The following is a 17,671-nucleotide window of genomic DNA, read 5'->3' as shown; positions in this document are numbered from 1 at the left end:
TTCCTGGTAGACTGGGTAGTCAGCTTTGGAAAGCTGTTTCCCCTAGGGCTAAGATTAGAAACTAAATTACCATGATAGTTTTGTCACCCTGCCCCTAGCCAGGCAGAACGTTTTCTTTTGTTTCGTTAATTATCAAAACTCTGTCTGCTTCAGCCCATGGCCGCCATCTTGGCAGCCCTGCATTTCCTTGTTCAGAGTGTGACAGCTACTATTTGATTTTTAGAGAAAACTTGTTAGGATAAAATATATACATATACACTCATAGCTGCGTAAATCTATGCTTGCTGTTTTGTTTCCTTTTGCTACATTATTCAAGTGTAATAGTTACTATATGATTTATAAAAGAATCAATGATAAGGTATTAGCTTAATAGGATATAGCATAGTATTAAAGTCCAATAACTAGATCATATAAAAATTAAAGTTTAGACATATGAAACATATGAATTATAGTAAAGTTTTGTAGTTTAAGAATAAGTTTTAACTGAGTTATAAGGCATTATGTTAAATCGTAATAGGATAATAGTATAACTGACAGTTAAGTCATTTAACTAAACTGATATAGATTATAGTATAGTGTTAAGTTGATAATATTAATTGTTAAAAATATTGGGAATCAGTGAACTTGGATTGAACCTAGAGTTAACTCAGGAAAGTTTTTTGTATTAATCAGGGTATAGAGCAAAGAGTATAATATGAATGATTCATTGAACATTATGGAAAACACTTTGAACGATTTGTATTGAAATTGTGCACCTGTGACCTTAATGTAAGCATGGCAGGCATCATGGAATTTGAATTGTTTGCTTGGAAATTGCAGATCTCGTGGTGGTCTTGTGATGCATAGTTTGTAAAGCACGAAACTTGTACGCCCCCAGTGAGTGATTATCACACTGCTGGAGGGTATAGAAAATGGTATATAAGTTGGAAAAGGTTTGAATAAAATCGGCTCCAGTCCTGATCAGACTGTTCCCAGAAGAACTGCCTCCGAGTAGTCTCTTCTCGCTGCCCAGATTCTCTGGTGTGGGTCCTAACCCACCCTTGGTCAGTGCTGGTCACCGACAATGAAATCTTCCCCTAAGTTTTCTTTTAAGAGGTTTATAGTTTTAGCTTTTATGTCTAGGTTGTTGATCCATTTTAGTTAATCTTTGCATGTGGTGAAGAGATCTGTCTTCATTTTCTTTTCATGGAGAGATCCAGTTTTTTCAGCACTGTTTGTTGAAGAGACTTTTTTCTCCCCATTGAATAGTCTTGGCACTCTTGTCAAAAATCAGTTGACAATATATGTGGGGGGTTAATTTCAGAGCCCATTATTCTATTCAATTGGTCTATATGTTTGCCATTATTCCAGTGACACAGTGTTTTGAGAAGTTAGTTTTTAAAAAATATGTACAAGATCTCCACAAAAGTATCTGCCTGAGCTCAACACATGCTGAGAAGACCTGGTGGGGGTTTTGTGGGCTCTGTTCTAGAGGGTCTCCCAATGATGAGTTCTGTAAAGATGTCAGAACCAGCCTGATTCATTTACTTTCTCGAGTGACTTCATCTATTTGTTCGTTGGCCAGAATATTCTATATATTTGACATTCAGCTGCTTTACCAGGGAACAGCTCAATGTTGACCCAATACAGATCAGTTTTCCAGAAAATATGGCATGTTCATTAAATATTTAGTTTCAGGAACACTTTTAATATTGTATTTTAAAGTATTTGTTCTGTGTTCAATATTTTGTCTTCTTCTGGGAGTACTGCAATTTTGTACTGCTTTTTCCATAGTTATCATTTTTTAAACCTCCATTTATTTCTGTTCCGATTTGTTCATTTCTCCCTTCTCTGTCCCTTACTATGTCCTATCTATGTTTTTTCTTCCTTGTTTCCCATTCAATTTTGCCATAATTCCTGTGATTATTTTATCTCTTTCTTTCCCTGTGAATCTCAGTCTTTACTGGGTCATGGTTCACATCCTATTTCTTACCTTATGTTCTCTAACCTTTGGAATCTCTTCACCATTCTCATGATTTTTAGAGATGATCACTCTATTATATTTTTTAAATGATTACTTTGTTCTAGTTAATACTTGTCCTAACTTTTCTCTGCTTCTTGGCAACATTAACAAATTTCTGGTGTGTTTTCTCTGTTTTTTATATTTTTACCCTTTAATCCTTTTTTTTTTTTTTTTTTGAGTTGGAGTCTCACTCCGTCGCCCAGGTTGGAGTGCAGTGGCACGCTCCCAGCCACCACAGCCTCGACCTGCTGGGCTCAGGTGATCCTTCCACTTCAGATTTCCAAGTAGCTGGAACTACAGGTGTGTGATACCATGCCTGGCCAATTTTTAAATAAATTTTTCTGTAGAGCTGAGTTCTCACCAAGATGCCCAAGCTGTTCTCGAACCATGGTCTCAGGTAATTCACTCACCTTGGCCTCCCAAAGTGCTGGGATTACAGGATTGAGCCACTGCGCCTGGACTATCATCTTTTTTTCATTATACAATCTCTTACGGGTTCTCTGCTAGTATATTTTTATTACATTGAAGGAAGTGTGTTTTTCATTAGTAAGTGTTTGCATGAAGTTTGCATGTGCGCTATATCCTGGGCCTCCCTACATGTTCACTGTTTTCTTTTTTTGTTTGGTTGGTTTTTTCCTCATGATTTGGGGTTTTGTGTGTGCTTGTTTAGCTTTTACTTTTCCCCAGTCAAAGAAGACAAAAGGTGTGGGAGCTCATTAAATGTAGTTTTCTTTATTCTCATGATGCAGGACCAGCAGCTCTTTATAAATGCGACATGAGTCCTTTTCTGACACTTTTCTCAGCTTTCTGAAACCAGACTTTGCCACCAGCCTGCCCTAGCAGTCACCTTCACTGAAGTAAGAGGCTTAGTTATAGACTCAAGGATGTGCTGTGAGAATACTCTCTTGCTGTCCCTCTCTGAGATCTGTAGCTGCAGAATCATCTTTGTCCCACACTCCGTGCTCAATCCCCACCACATGTGGATGTCCTTAGTATATCGTGGTCTGGTGATTTGGCTAATTTTAAGTTTCTCTGTAAATGGGAATTCAATCTTTGCCTCTAATTCTCTTGGGATTTTGGAATGACATGCTAGAGAAGGAGGAAATGCTGATGTTTGTGCTATGGCATTGAATCTCCTCTTTATGCTTGCTGAGTTGAATTTCTGGAGGCCATTTGAGTTTACTTTCAAGTCCCTTTCTGAACACCGACTCCTTTTGTGAGATGGGAGGCCAGGGTTGAGTGTAGACACTGTAGTCAGGAAACAAGTGTCAGAAGCATGATTTGCTCAGGGTGAACATCATTGGACTGAGACAGCATTCAAGTTTTCAATTTTGTTTTTATTGGTTTCATCATTATACATCTGAAAAAGAAACCACAAACGAGAAAACCTCTTCACATATAAATAGCTTTACTTAAAAAATATTTGAGCCTTATACTTTAGTAGATTAAAATTTTAACCTGTTAAACGATATTTAATCTGATCTTCTTTTCCCAAAGTCAGCAGGAATAACCACACTCCCTCTTCCCTGTGTGCATGCTAAGCAAATACGTACATGTAAACAATGTGTGCAGAAATGTCCGTGCTTGTATGTACCCACTGCTAGTTGAGTTTATTTTGGCTAATGCCCATTTGTACTTAGGAAGCACTGAGAGGTTGTTGGGAGCTGGCTACAGAGGCCCACTGAGCATTAGGGATCAGGGAGGGCCATAGACCCCGAGACCATGAGGATGCATTCGGGAGCTGTTGATCCCATTCCCTCCTCCCTTTTTCTATTTAGCACACTTGGCCAAAAGGAACTCTGCTGACCTAAGCTGAAGGCTCTGTGACTGTGACAGGTATGGCTAACTCTAGAAACTCATTGTTCCTGTTTCCCATGATCTGTGGTTTCAGCTTAGGTATTAGATATAATTCAAACTCAGGTCACATTTGGGAGCCTTCAATACGGTACAAGATTCTTTATAAGATTTAAAAGTATATTTGTAGAATTAGTATATACATATGGAGAGTTGTTTTCAGCTTTAGATGGTATAGATGATTATCTAGAGTTACCAGAAATGGCCCAGCACAAACTTTGGGCTGGGCCACATTTCTAAGGGCCCAGCGCATACTTTGGACTGGGCTGCATTCTTTTAAATTGGTTTTAGCTACAGTTAGTGTAGGGTTTTTCTACTTATTATAGAAATTGAATTTATTTTACTCATAGAAAGTATTGTAGAATAGTCATGCTAACATCAGGGAATTATGTTAGTTCAAGCATGATCAAACATGATATTTTGAGGTTTAATAAGAATACAGCTAACTTTAGAAATTTCATTGTTCCCATTTTCTATATTTGCGGTTTTGGCTTTAGTACAATTTACAGTTTATATTTGGGTTTTATTTTTAGAAGTTTTGTTGCTGATATATTAGGCTTTATATATTAGGATTAGGAATTAGAAACTTTTATAGAAGTTAAGATAGATATATAGGATTTTAGAATAGCCATTTTGTTAAGAGATTGTGATCAATTGTTCCTAAAAACAGCCCAGCGTGATCTTTGGACTGGGCCACATTCTTTAGGAACTGGTTTGGGCTATAATTAAGAGTTTCTATAGTGTAGGTAGAATTAGCATAGAATAGAAAGGTATTAGGATTTAAGTTAGTCATTAGGTGTTGTGTATGCATAAGCTTTAGAAGTTATTGATTATTATAATATTATGATAGAATTGTTGTATTGCTTTTGAGGACATTAACCAAGCATAAGGAACAGTGAGATAATTTTGGGATTGTTCTTCCTCATGCTTGAGGAAACATCTGGTGTGTGAGGGACACCCCTCATCCACCTAGCTTTGTGTTTATGTGAAAGTCTTGTGATTTAACCTGTGAAAATTTAGGATAAAAAGCTTATGGTTTGTCCCATTAAATGGCTTCTGCACTAGACAGAGTCCAGTCTCTTTCTTTCTTCTTTCTAATATCTATCCCTCCATTTTAATCACCGATGCCATCTTTCCTTCCAGGGACCCCCAAAACCTGCAGGGGCTGGCCCCCCACAAGAGGTGAAGGAGGAGGCAGCTTGAGAGTGTGAGGACAATGACAAGGTGTGCAAACCAGGCATTGTTGGCTAGGGTTTGCCATCAGTTGCTTCATGACTGTCTCCTCAACATTATGAGATCCTCGTACTTCTTTCAGCAATCTGCTCATTAGGTCTTTTGTCAAAGGAACACCCTAATGCTTCCTTGAGTGTCTACTCAGTGAAAGGTATCACAAAGAATAGTATGGACAAATAAAAATGGTGAGTTAGTGGTTCTCAGAGTGTCCCCACAGAGGCCCTTGTCTCAGGGATCTCCAGCCAGCAGCAGCAGTGTCTCCTGGGAACTTGTTAGAAGTGCAAACTCTTGGCCACCAGCTTCGTCCTACTCAATCAGAGACTCTGGGGAGTGAGCTGGCAATCTGTGCTTTAACAAACCCTCCTGGTGATTCTAATGTGTGTGTAGGAATCATTGATATCATACATGATTCTTCCCCCCTCCCCCGAGTTTGTTTGTTTTTGTACAGAATTGAACCACTGTGGTTCAATTCTGTGGGCACTGAACGAACTCACTAGGTAAAGATTCTACAATATGAAGCAGAATGCATTTTAAGGTATTTTGTCTACCACACAAGGGGGGCATCGGAATGGGACTCTCTGACAGTTCAGCCTTATCTTTTATACAGTTTGAGTATGGAGTCATGAATTAGCCTTAATGTCAAAACCAACTTTTCCCCTAAAGGTCACCAGCCATGCAAATTGGAGTAGGGTTTTCCTTTGTGAGTAGAAATTCAGAGGAAATGAAACTCTTAGCCTTCCTCTGACTTATGTTTATGTAGATAGAGTAAGAGGAAAACATACCAGTGCAACTGTGAGAAGGAAAAGAAGAAGGCTTGCTGGGGACGGGAGAGGGGAAGACGGGTTCCTCTTTCTGCCCCACACCAACAGGACGAGCATGTGTCAGCCCCGCACTGAGTAACCTCGTCTTCCCACCTGGCCACCTCCTTGAGTCACATCCCTCTACCAGCAGTCTAGATTTTCCCAAGTTGAGACCTGGAGATGGTCACCCTGCTCACTCTATCTTGGGTAAGTTTCTGCCTCCAGTGTGAGCGATTCTACAGCTTTTCACTTCCTAGGGAGATTTGATGATTTGATTGACATTTCACTGAAAACAGGTAAGTGAGGATAGATAGAAGATGGTCTTATGAAGAATAAAGCACTGTTCTCAGAGAAGTGCGGGAAGGGAGAGTTGTGCTGTGAGGCCAAGGGAATTCCTGTGGGAGCGTGTTAGTGTGTCTTGTTCTGGGCTCCTGAGTTGGCCAGCTCTTTCTTGTTGGGCAAAGGAATCATCAGGGATCTTTCACTTACAGACAGTCACATGCCACATTCTTACATCACAGGCAGAGCACAACCAGCAAGTGATTTATTTTCTTCTTTTCTCGTAGGTTAGTAGGTGATGGTGGGAAGAGAGATTTCCACGTCTGGGGGCGTCATCTCAGTGACTTCCCAGAGCAGCCATGGCTGGAGAGGATTTTGATGGTGTTCACCTTGACATTCTACCTTCAAATGCTCATGGGCAGTTGAACTGTCACCGTGGCGGTCTCCTGGACCCCTCACTTCATGCACCGTGTATTTCTTCCTCATTCATGTTCCCTGCATTGACTTTGTATAGGTGACCTGCCTCAGCCCTCAGATGCTGCTCAACCTTGGGGCCAGTGAGTCCATATACTTGTTGGATGTGTGGCCCAGCTTCTTCATGACCATGGTCTGGGGTCCCTGAGTGTGTCCTTCTGGCCACGATGGCATGTGATCAGCACAGTGTATCCCCTAAATATATACAGCTGTTATTTGTGAATTAAAAATAAAACATTTAATTGACAAATAATAATTGAATATATCTATGGTATACAGTGGGAGGCTTTCAGACATATATACACTGCAGAATGGTCAAATCAGGCTAATTCACATACCCATCAACTCACATACTGATCATTTCTTTTTGTTGAGAATAGCCAAGATCCACTCTTTTAGCAATTTTGAAATATATGATGTATTAACTATGTTGTTGCAAATGACAGAATTTCCTTTCTTAAGAGGGCTGATTCCATATACATGCATATATGTATCACAATTTATTTTATTTATTTGTTTAATAGCCTTGGGGGTACAGATAGTTTTTGGTTGCATGGCTTCACTGAATGGTGGTGAAGAAGCCTGGGCTTTAAGGGTGCCCTCCTGCTCTGCACGTGCACCTTTTACTTGACAGGAGAGCTTTCATCTCTCTCTCCCTCCTACCTCCCCCCTTCTGAGTCTCTGGTGTCCAATGCATAAGAGTTCCTTAGTTTAGCTCCTACTTATAAGTGAGAACATGCAGTATTTGTATTAGGACGATGGTCTCCAAATTCATCGAAGTTGCTGCAAAAGACATTATTTTATTCTTTTAAAAATGGCTGAATGCCATCTCATGGTACCAGGGGCATCCCCAAATAAATGAAATGTATTTTTTAAAATTGTGTATTTAATCTTGCATATTTAAACTTCAATCATCTCCACAGTACTTTCCGTTTGATGCAATGCACCCACCAAGATGCTTTTTTGCACTGCTCAAAACAGTTTTTGAACGCAGCAGTTGTGATGCATTTTAGTGCTTCTGTTGGGTTTGTTTTTTGTTTCACCTCTTCCATATCAGCAAAACGTTTCCCTCTGAGCACTTCTTTCATCCGAGGAAACAAAAAAAATTGCTCAGGGTGAGATCAGGTGAATAGGGAGGGTGGGGTACAGGGGCCATGCTGTTTTTGGTCAAAGACTGCTGAACACTCAGTGCAGTATGGCAGGTCTGCGTGTAAATCACCCATCATGTAATGGGCAAACACGTATAAAGAATCTCCAACAAAAATTCACTGGAGCTGAACACAGCTTCTCACAACAATATTAGCTGGTACACTGATGCTGTTGGGTCCCTAGAACACTTACCTAGCAGAGGGAAGCCTGTACTACAAGGGGCTCACTCTCCAAAAAATATTTCTGTTTTTTGGGAGGGTTCCCCCTCATATATATTGGGTTCCTGGAGTTTTCCCAGGGAGCACTTATAAGGCGAAATTGCTGGTCTCATAGTACTGTTTTCATTTATATTCCTTGATTGCCGATTTTTTATATATACATACATATACATATATAAAACATTTTCATTACCCATCCATCCATTGATGGATACTTACATTGCTCTTATATCTTGGCTATTTTGATTAATGTTGTAATGAAATATATTTTGGCACTCCAATCTTTTTCCTTTGGCTATGTACCCATTACAGGGATTGATGGGTCATATGGTGGTTCTAGTTTTAGTTTTTGAAGAACCTCCGTAATGTTTTTCAAGATGTCTATACTAATTTACATGCCCACCAAAAGCGTGCTGGGGTTCTCTTTTCTCCACATCTTTGCCAAAACTTTTATCTTTTAGTTTTTTGATGACAGCCATTCTATAAACTGTGAGGTGATATCTCATTGTGGTTTAGCAATTTGCATTTCCCTGATAATCAGTGATATCGAGCATTTAAAAATATGCTTGGTGGGTGGCGCCGGCCTGGCCTGGGCTGGCTGAGGGGCGGTGGCGGGCAGGCACAATGGCAGAGGCCAGGCCACAGGCGCTGCCACCTCCAGGCACTCCGAGCTGACATGAGAAAAGCCTGGGACTTCTCACCAACAAGTTTGTGTCACTTCTGCAGGAGGCGAAGGATGGTGTGCTCGATGTCAAGCTGGCAGCTGACACCCTAGCTGTGCGCCGGAAGCGGCGGATTTACGACATCACCAACGTGCTGGAAGGTGTCAGATTGATCGAGAAAAAATCCAAGAACAGCCTCCAGTGGAAGGGTGTGGGGCCTGGCTGCAATACCCGGGAGATTGTCAACAAGCTGACTGAGCTCAAGGCAGAGATCCTGCAGCAGCGGGAGCAAGAACTGGACCAGCACAAGGTGTGGGTGCAGCAGAGCATCCGGAACGTCACAGAGGACGTGCAGAACAGCTGCTTGGCCTACGTGACTCACGAAGACATCTGCAGATGCTTTGCTGGAGACACCCTCCTGGTCATTGGGCCCCATCGGGCACCAGCCTAGAGGTGCCCATCCCAGAGGGTCTCAATGGGCAGAAGAAGTACCAGATTCTCCTAAAGAGTGTGAGTGGCCCCATCGAGGTGCTGTTGGTGAACAGAGAGGCATGGAACTCACCTGTAGCTGTTCCTGTGCCACCACCTGAAGAGCTGCTCCAGACCCCCCTGCTGTTCCTACCCCTCCACCTCTGCCCATGCCTACCCTAACCCAGACTCAGGAAGCCTCACGCCCAAGCAGTCCTCAGCTAACCACCCCTACCCCTGTCCCTGGCAGTACTGACGTCCAGGGGGTGACCAGCCCAACAGCTGAGATCACAGTGAGCGGCGGCCCTGGAACTGAGAGCAAGGACAGTGGTGAGCTCAGCTCACTCCCACTGGGCCCGACAGCACTGGACCCCCGGCCACTGCCGTCTTCTGCCCTGCTGGACAGCGGCAGCAGCAATAGTACTAGCAGCAGTTCATCTGGACCGAACCCTTTTCCCTCCTTTGAGCCCATCAAGGCGGACCCCACAAGTGCTCTGGAACTCCCCAAAGAGCTGTTGGAAATCTTCGATCCCACACGAGAGTGCGTGAGCTCGGAGCTGCTGGAGGAGTTGATGTCCTCGGAAGTGTTGCCCCCTCCTCCGTCTTGCTCCACCCCGGGAGACCATGATTTCATCTACAACCTGGACAGAGTGAAGGTGTCTGTGACCCCTTTGATGTGCCTGTTCTCCACCTCTGACTGACAGGGACATGCCCTGTGTGGCTGGGACCCAGACTGACCTGGGGGCTCCCTGGGGACCTCCCCCACTCCACCCCTACACAGCTTGAGAGCCACAGACTCCTGGCTTCTCCAGCCTCCCCTCACTGTACGGTTCTGGCCACAGCTGCCACTCCTGCACTGGCACTTGTCCTGTTCTCTCAGAGCAGGTGAAAGGGGCTCAGCCCCCGCCTCCCCCCCGGAGCCAAAGTGTTTGCCTCTCCTTTTCTGGGGATTTCCCCAGCCTAGGCACAGCAGCCACCCAGCAGCACAGAACCGAGGGCCCACCGTCACCACCCATAGGACAGCTTGTCCAACCCCACTGTCCTGCTACTGCCAGCCCTTTTCTCCCTAGGAGGGAAGGATGGGGTGGAGCTGGGCATGTTCAGCCCCATACCTCACTTCCTCTGCTGCTCCCCACCCCCAACCCTCCGGCTTCTCCGGGACCTCTCATATGTTCCCCCGTCTCCTGGGCTCTTAGCCCTGACAACCTGCAGGTGGTGGTGGGGGTGCTAACAAGAAGGAATGGAGGTCTCCAGCTAGGAGTCTGGTGGTCCATCCCTGGGGAGTGGCCCAACTTCCCGCTGCCCCACAGCTCTGCTTTATTTCCATTTATTCATTTGCCCTCATTTAGAGCCGTTTGAAAAGATTTAGAAAGATTTACCATAACGAATGGATACCTATATAAAGATTATTTTCATACTTTTTGCAGCAAAAGGAAATTGTAATATTTGTGCAGTGTCCAAGTGAATAAAGACCATGCCTAAAAAAAAAAAATATATATATATATATATATTTGGCTATTTGTATACCTTCTTTTGATAAATGTCTAGTCAGGCCCCTTGTCCATTTTTTTTTACAGTCAGCGTCTCACTCTGTCGTCCAGGCTGGAGTGCAGTGGCATGCTCACAGCCACCTCAGCATCCACCCGCTGGGCTCTGGCGATCCTTCTGCCTCAGCCTTCCAAGTAGCTGGAACTATAGGTGCGTGCTACCACCTGGCTAATTTTTTGATTTACTGTAGAGATGAGGTCTTGCCAAGTTTCCCAGACTGGTCTCGAACCCATGGACTCAGGCAACGCACTCACCTCGGCCTCCCAAAATGTTGGGATGACAGGCTTGATGCACCGTGCCTGGCCCCCCTTGCCTATTTTTAAGAGGATATTTATTTTCTTGTTATTCAGTACAGCTCCTTACATATTTTGGATGTGAGCTCCTTATCTAATATATAACTTACACATATTTTCTCCCCATCAGGAGCTTGCCTATTCCTTCTGTTCGCTGTTTCCTTTGCTGTTCAGGTCCTTTTTAGTTTGATACAAACTCATTTGTCTGTCTTTGCTTTTGTGCCTGTGCTTTTGGGGTCATATTTAAGAAATCGCTGCCCAGAACAATAGCATGAAACTCTTCCCCTATGTTTCCTATTATAGTCCTCTAGTTTCAGGCCTTACATTACAATTTTAATTCATTTTGAGTTGATTCTTGTATAAGGAGTAAGATATGTATCCAATTTCATTCTTCTGCACACAGATAGTCAGTTTTTCCAACACCATTTGTATATATGTATCTTGCTGTTGGTGAGTGGACACTGTACAAATGATATGGCCATGAACTCACTGGGCTTGTTCCTGAGTCCACGTGAAGAGTTTCTCCAGGGGACACTTCTCAGGTGAAGTTACTGGTCTCACAGTACTGTTTTCATTTGCACTTCCCTGTGTGTTGAGGTGGTTGGATATTCTTTAACATGATTGTGAAAAGTAGTTCTTCTTTTGTGACATACTTGATCAGATCTTCTGCCATGTGTCTTAGTCCATCTTCTGCTGCTGTCACAGAATATCACAGACTATGTAATTTATGGTGAACAGAAATGCATTTGGTTCATGGATTTGGAGGCTAGGAAGCCCCAGGACATGGCCCTGGCTTGTGGCAGAAAGGCCAGAGTTCCAATTCTGGCTCTAATTTCTAGTTTTGTGACTTTGGGCAAGTTAATTTGCCCAGGAATCTCAGATCCTCTCTTCTCATCTACCAAATGGTGACAAATAACGATGCCTGCTTCCTAGGGTTGTTTTGAAGATTCACTGGTTTGTATCTATAAAGTTCTGGGAACCCTACCTGTTACAGAGACAGTGCTAAGGAGGTGTCAAAGATAGAAATATAAGACCCTACGTCAGTGTGCCCAGAGGGTGCTCTTTGGCCAAGTGTGGAGGAGTTCACATTCCCCTAGTTGCAGGGGCCTGGCAGCATGGTTCAGCTGGCAGCTCAGGAGGAAGAGGAGGCCGTGGGTTTGGAAGCAGCCAAGAGGTTCTGCCACATGTCCTCTGCAAGACTGCCCTGTCTTGTGGTGTTGGAGCACGCATTACCACTCAGCTTTGTTGCTGAGCAGGTTTGTTTTCATTTTCTAGGAAGACAAAAAAGCTGGACCAGAAGCCAGCATTTGTCTACTTATGTGTTTATTATTTTAACTTTCAGGTCAATGGTTTTTTTTTTTTACTTAGTTACAAGTGACAAATAAACATCATATATATTTAAGTTGCTCAATGTGATGTTTTGGTGTGCATATACAGTGTGTAATAATTCCCCAATCAAGCTAATCAGTGTATCCATCACCTCACATGTACTTTTTCTTGCTAGTAACACTTAAGATCTATTCTCTCTCTGCAAATTTCAAGTATACAATACACTATTCATAATAAACTATAATTCCTATGTTGTACATCAGGTATCCTGAAGTTATTCATCTTGTAACTAAAAGTTTGTACCCTTTGGCTGACATTTCCCCTCATTCTCCCACCCATTAGCCCCTGGCAAACACCATTGTACTCTCTGTTTAGTTCAATGATGTCTTTACAGACAGTGATCTTAAAGTATCCCAGAGATAGGCTAAGGGCTTAGATTCTAAAGTCAAACTTCCTGGATTTAAATTGTGGCTCTGTCACTTTCTAACAGTAATAATAATAGCTGGAAGTTACTCAATTTTTCTATGCCACGGTATCCTCTTTGGTAAAATAGTAACAATAAAATTTCAAAAAAGAGTTTCTATGTCACAGGCTTTTCAGAACTTGAGGGGAAAAAGTCACAGCCTCCAGAGAGTCCTGAAATTAGAGGTGGCAGAAGATGATACACTTGGCCCTTCTCAGTTGCTTTTCGCCAGCGTTTCCACTGCACTCAAATATGAGAGTGGGATGCCGCCTGAAAAAGCACAGGTGAAAACAATGCCAGATGGCAATGGCATATTGACCATTATCACAGGAGACGTAAGAGAAGGGCTTCTTTCCATTTCATGGCAGGCCAATGCCCTAAAGGTGTGTCCAAACATCTTGACAGGGTGGTAATGTGGACAGCTGTTTATGAAGAGACTATTGTCTTTGTTTCGTAAGGCTGCCTTAAGAAGCTTAACAACAGAAATTACTTTTGCACAGTTCTGGAGGCTGGAAGTCCAAGATCAAGGTGCTAGCAGGTGTGGCTTCTCCTGAGGCCTCTCCCCCTGGGTCTTCACACAGTCCCTCCTCGGTCTGTGTTTTGTCTGTGCCCTAATCTCTTCTTAGAAAGACACTAGTCATATTGGATTAGGGGTAAATTTTTTTTTAAACCTCATTTTGGTTTGATCAACTCTTTAAAGAACCTATCTCCTCTCCAAATACAGTCACATTCTGAGGTTACTGGGAGTTAGACCTCCAAAATACAAATGGTGGGGGGCACCATTTAACCCATAACAACTATTATGTAAAGCACTGGGCCTGGTTTCACGACAATAATCCAAAATGATTAAGACTCAGCATATCATGAGGTTTCTTTAAATGCTGCTTACCTAAAATGCTTGGAGCAAAACAAAAAGTTCCAGCAGGTGGAGGTATTCTTATGCTAAAAAACAACTTTTGATGTGCAGTCCAAACACTAATGCAACTTGCTTTTTAAACTAGAGAGTTTTCTTTTTATATATTTAAAAAGAGTACCCCTTTTAAACACACCTGGGCTTTATCCATAATAATTAGAGCCTAAACTCCAATGTTCTAGCATTGTTTGTTTAATATCTGCACTTCAAAATATTTCAAAAAGCAGTTTAATATCTGCACTTCAAAAAGCAGGTAGGTTTTTTCTTCTATTTAATTTAACTTTTTTTTCTTTTTGAGTTAGAGTCTCATTCTGTTGCCCAGGCAAGAGTGTAGTGGCATGCTCATGGCCACCGCAGCCTCGACCTGCTGGGCTCAGATGATCCACTTCAGCCTTCCAAGTAACTGAGACTACAGTCACATGCCACCACACCCGGCTAATTTTTTTTATTTACTGTAGAGATGAGGGCTCACCAAATTGTCCACACTGTTCTTGAAACCCTGGGCTCAGGCAATCCTCTCAACTTGGCCTTCCAAAGTTCTGGGATTATAGGTGTGGGCCACCACACCCGGCCCTAACTTTTTTTCATATAAGAAAGAAAAAGATATTTTCACCAATATTTTCTAGGCATTAACTCATAAGTTATGAATAATTAATTGGTACTTATATTTCTCTTTTGATAAACACCTTACATGTCTGCATTTCTCACTTTGTGTTAGGGCTTATTCAATTCAATTCCTGAGACAGAAATATGGTTAGGATTCTGGGTTTTTAATTCAATAGTCAAAGTGGTGCTATACTTCACCACCACCATGTCAAAAGATTAAGTAGACTGAATAATTTTCCAGCCACATTTCTATTCAGGGTGATATAAATTTGTGCTGATTTCACCTTTTGTCTGTCATAAATTGTGCTTTTATGCACATTTATGTACAATATTTGACTACCTGCTTTCAATTCAGTGGGGCTTATATCTAGGAATGGAATTGCTAGGTAAATGGTAGGAAATTCTGTAGTTACGTATCTGAAGAACCACCAAACAGTTTTTCACAGTGACTGCACCACTTTATGTTTCTGCCCACGGTACATGAGGTTTCCAGTATCTCTGCATCATCTCCATCCTTTTATATTTTATGTTGTTCGGGTTATGATTGTCCTTGTGGGTGTAAAGTGACACTTCTTTGTGGTTTTTACATTTCCCTAATGACTAATGATGTTGAGTATCTTTTCATGTGCTTTATGGCCATTGACACGTCATCTTTGAAGAAATGTTTATTCAAGTCTAGCGAGAGTTGTGTAGTGGTCTCAAAAACATATGTCCAAGTTCTAACCCCTAGTGTCCACAAATATGACCTTATTTGGAAATAGAGTCTTTGAAGATGTTATTAAGATGAGATAATCCTACACTTAGTTTGGGCCCTAAAAACAACAACTAGCCTCCTTATCAGAGACAGAAGAGGAGAAAACACAGACGGGGAAAAATCCTGTGATGATGGGGGCAAACATTGGAGCTCTGCTGTCACAAGCCAAGGAACACCAGGAGCCACCAGAAGCTGAGAGCAGCAAGGACGTCTTCCCCTGTAGAGCCTGCAGAGGTGGTAGGGCCCTCCTGACCCCTGATTTCAGAAGTCCCACCTCCATAGGTGTGAGAAAATTAATTTCTATTGTTTGAAGCCACCAAGTTGTGGAAATCTGTTATAGAAGGCCTAGGAATGAACACAAAGCCTTTTTGAAATATCTGTAAAGCTTATAATAGCCTGCTTGACACAAGTAACTCCATTTTGTTAAAAATCTTCCATCCTAGCTGCCAGCTCACCCAGATGCAACCCCCCGCGTGTGACCGTTGCAGCCTTCCTGTGCTCACAAGCCCACATCCTCGTTCCACTCCCTTGCTTGTTCCCCTGGTGTTTGTAAACTCCCTAGCCACAAGTTCCTTTTTCTAATTGTACCTTTGTTTAACTGAAATCAAATGCTGTGCGAAGTGATTGTTTCCTTCTTGTTTTTAGGTCCCTGTTGCTATGTAGCCCACTTGCGGGTTTTGCCCTTATAAACCCCTGGTTTGCTGCATTCAGGGTCGAGAGTTTTTGGAGGCGTAAGCCCCCTTTCGACTGCCAGCTACTAAGGGACTTAGAATTCCACTCTCAGTGTGTGGCGACTTTCTTGTAGTCCGGTTATAACATTTTGACCATTTTTAAATTGGATTTTTTGTTTTTGAGAGTGAGTTGCAAGAGTTCTTTATAGATTATGAACACTAGGCCCTTATCAGATATATTATTTACAAGTATTTTCTTTCATCTTGTGAATTGTATTTTCACTCTCTTTATAGTGTTCTTTGAGGCACAAAATTTTAAAATTTTGATAAAGTCAAATTTATCTATTTTTTCTGTTGTGACTAGTGCTTTTGGTGTTATGTCTTATAACTTATTGACAAATAATGTGATGAAGACTTAATCTCATGTTTTCTTCTAAGAGTTTCATAGGTTTAGCTCTTACATTTATGACTTTGTCCATTTTGAGTTAATATTTGTATGTGATGGGGGCAGGGGTCCACCTTTATGTTTTTGCAGGTGACTATCCATCTCTATTTGTTGAGGAGACAGTTCTACTGTTCTTTCCCCGTTGAATAGTTTGACTGCTATTGTTAAAAAATAAATTGATCATAGATGTATGAATTGACTTCTGGATTCTTAATTCCATTCTATTGAACTATATGTCTATTCTCATGTCAGTAGCATACTGTTTTGATTACTGTAGCATTGTAATAAGTTTTGAAATTGGGACGTGTGAGATCTCTGATATGTTCTTTTTCACTATGTTTTTGGTCATTCAGGGTTGCTTGGAATTTCTTATAAATTTAAGGGTCAGCTTTTCTATTTCTGAAAGAAAGATTGTTGGAATTGTGATAGGGATTTCATAAAATCTATAACTTGGTTTGGTTCTATTGCCATGTTAATAATATGTCTTCCAGTCCATGAACATGGGATGTCTTTCCATTTGTTTAGATCTTTAATTTATTTCTGCAATGTTTTGTGGTTTTCAGTGTACCAGCCTTTCACCCACTTGATAAAATTTATTTCTAAGTGTTTTATTCTTTTTGATGCTATTGCAAGTAGAAGTGTTTTCTTAATTTGCTTTTTGGATTGTTCGTTGCTAGTGTATAGAAATAAAACTGGTTTTTTGCTTGTTGATCTTGCAACTTTTCTGACTTCTTTTAGTATCTCTACTAGTCTTTTTGTGGATTCTTTAGGATTTTGTCTATCTAAGATTATTTAATCTGTGAATCAAGATTTTACTTCTTTTTTTTTCATAATGGATGCCTTTTATTTGTTTTTCCTGATTAATTGTTCTGTCTAGAACTTCCATTACAATGTGAAATAGAAGTGGTAAAGAGGGCATCTTTATCATGTTCCTTGTCTTAGAGGGAAAGTTTCCAGCCTTTCTCCATTGGTTATGACATTAACTATGTTTTTTTCCCCCCCAAAATGACCTTTATCACATTTTGGAAGTTCTTTCTTATTTCTAGTTTGTTGATTATTTATAATGAAAGGACATTGAGTTTTTGTCAAGTGCTTTTTCTGCATTTGAGATGATTATGTGGGCTTTCCTCCACTTAATTCTATCAGTGTGGTCCAAGCCAGGTGTGGTGGGCTCACACCTGTAATCCCAGCACATTGGGAGGTAGAGGTGAGAGGATTGCCTGAGTCCAGGGGTTTGAGACTAGCTTGGGCAACTTGGCAAGACCTTGTCTCTATGATACATAAAAAAATTAGTCAGGCATGGTAGTGCACATCTACAGTTCCAGCTACTTGGAGGGCTGAGGTGGAAGGATTGCCTGCACCCAGCAGGTCGAGGTTGCTGTAGCTAGGACTGTGTCACTGCACTCCAACCTGGGCGACAAAGCAAAACTCCAACTCAAGTAAAATAAAATAAAATAAAAATGTAATCAGTGTGTTGTATAGTCATCCTCATGATAAGATATGTCAATGC

General features: G+C 41.7%; 1 pseudogene; it reads left to right on the top strand.

The window, feature by feature from the left end:
* Positions 1–8,633: 8,633 nt before the first annotated feature.
* Positions 8,634–9,836, top strand: LOC103258252 (annotated as a pseudogene).
* Positions 9,837–17,671: the final 7,835 nt, after the last annotated feature.

The sequence above is a fragment of the Carlito syrichta genome, unplaced genomic scaffold, assembly GCF_000164805.1.
Source record: "Carlito syrichta isolate Samal-C Ts95f unplaced genomic scaffold, Tarsius_syrichta-2.0.1 Scaffold302041, whole genome shotgun sequence".
Lineage (NCBI taxonomy): Eukaryota > Metazoa > Chordata > Mammalia > Primates > Tarsiidae > Carlito > Carlito syrichta.
The sequence above is the reverse complement of the archived record's forward strand: the minus strand, read 5'-3'. Positions and strand labels throughout refer to the sequence as shown.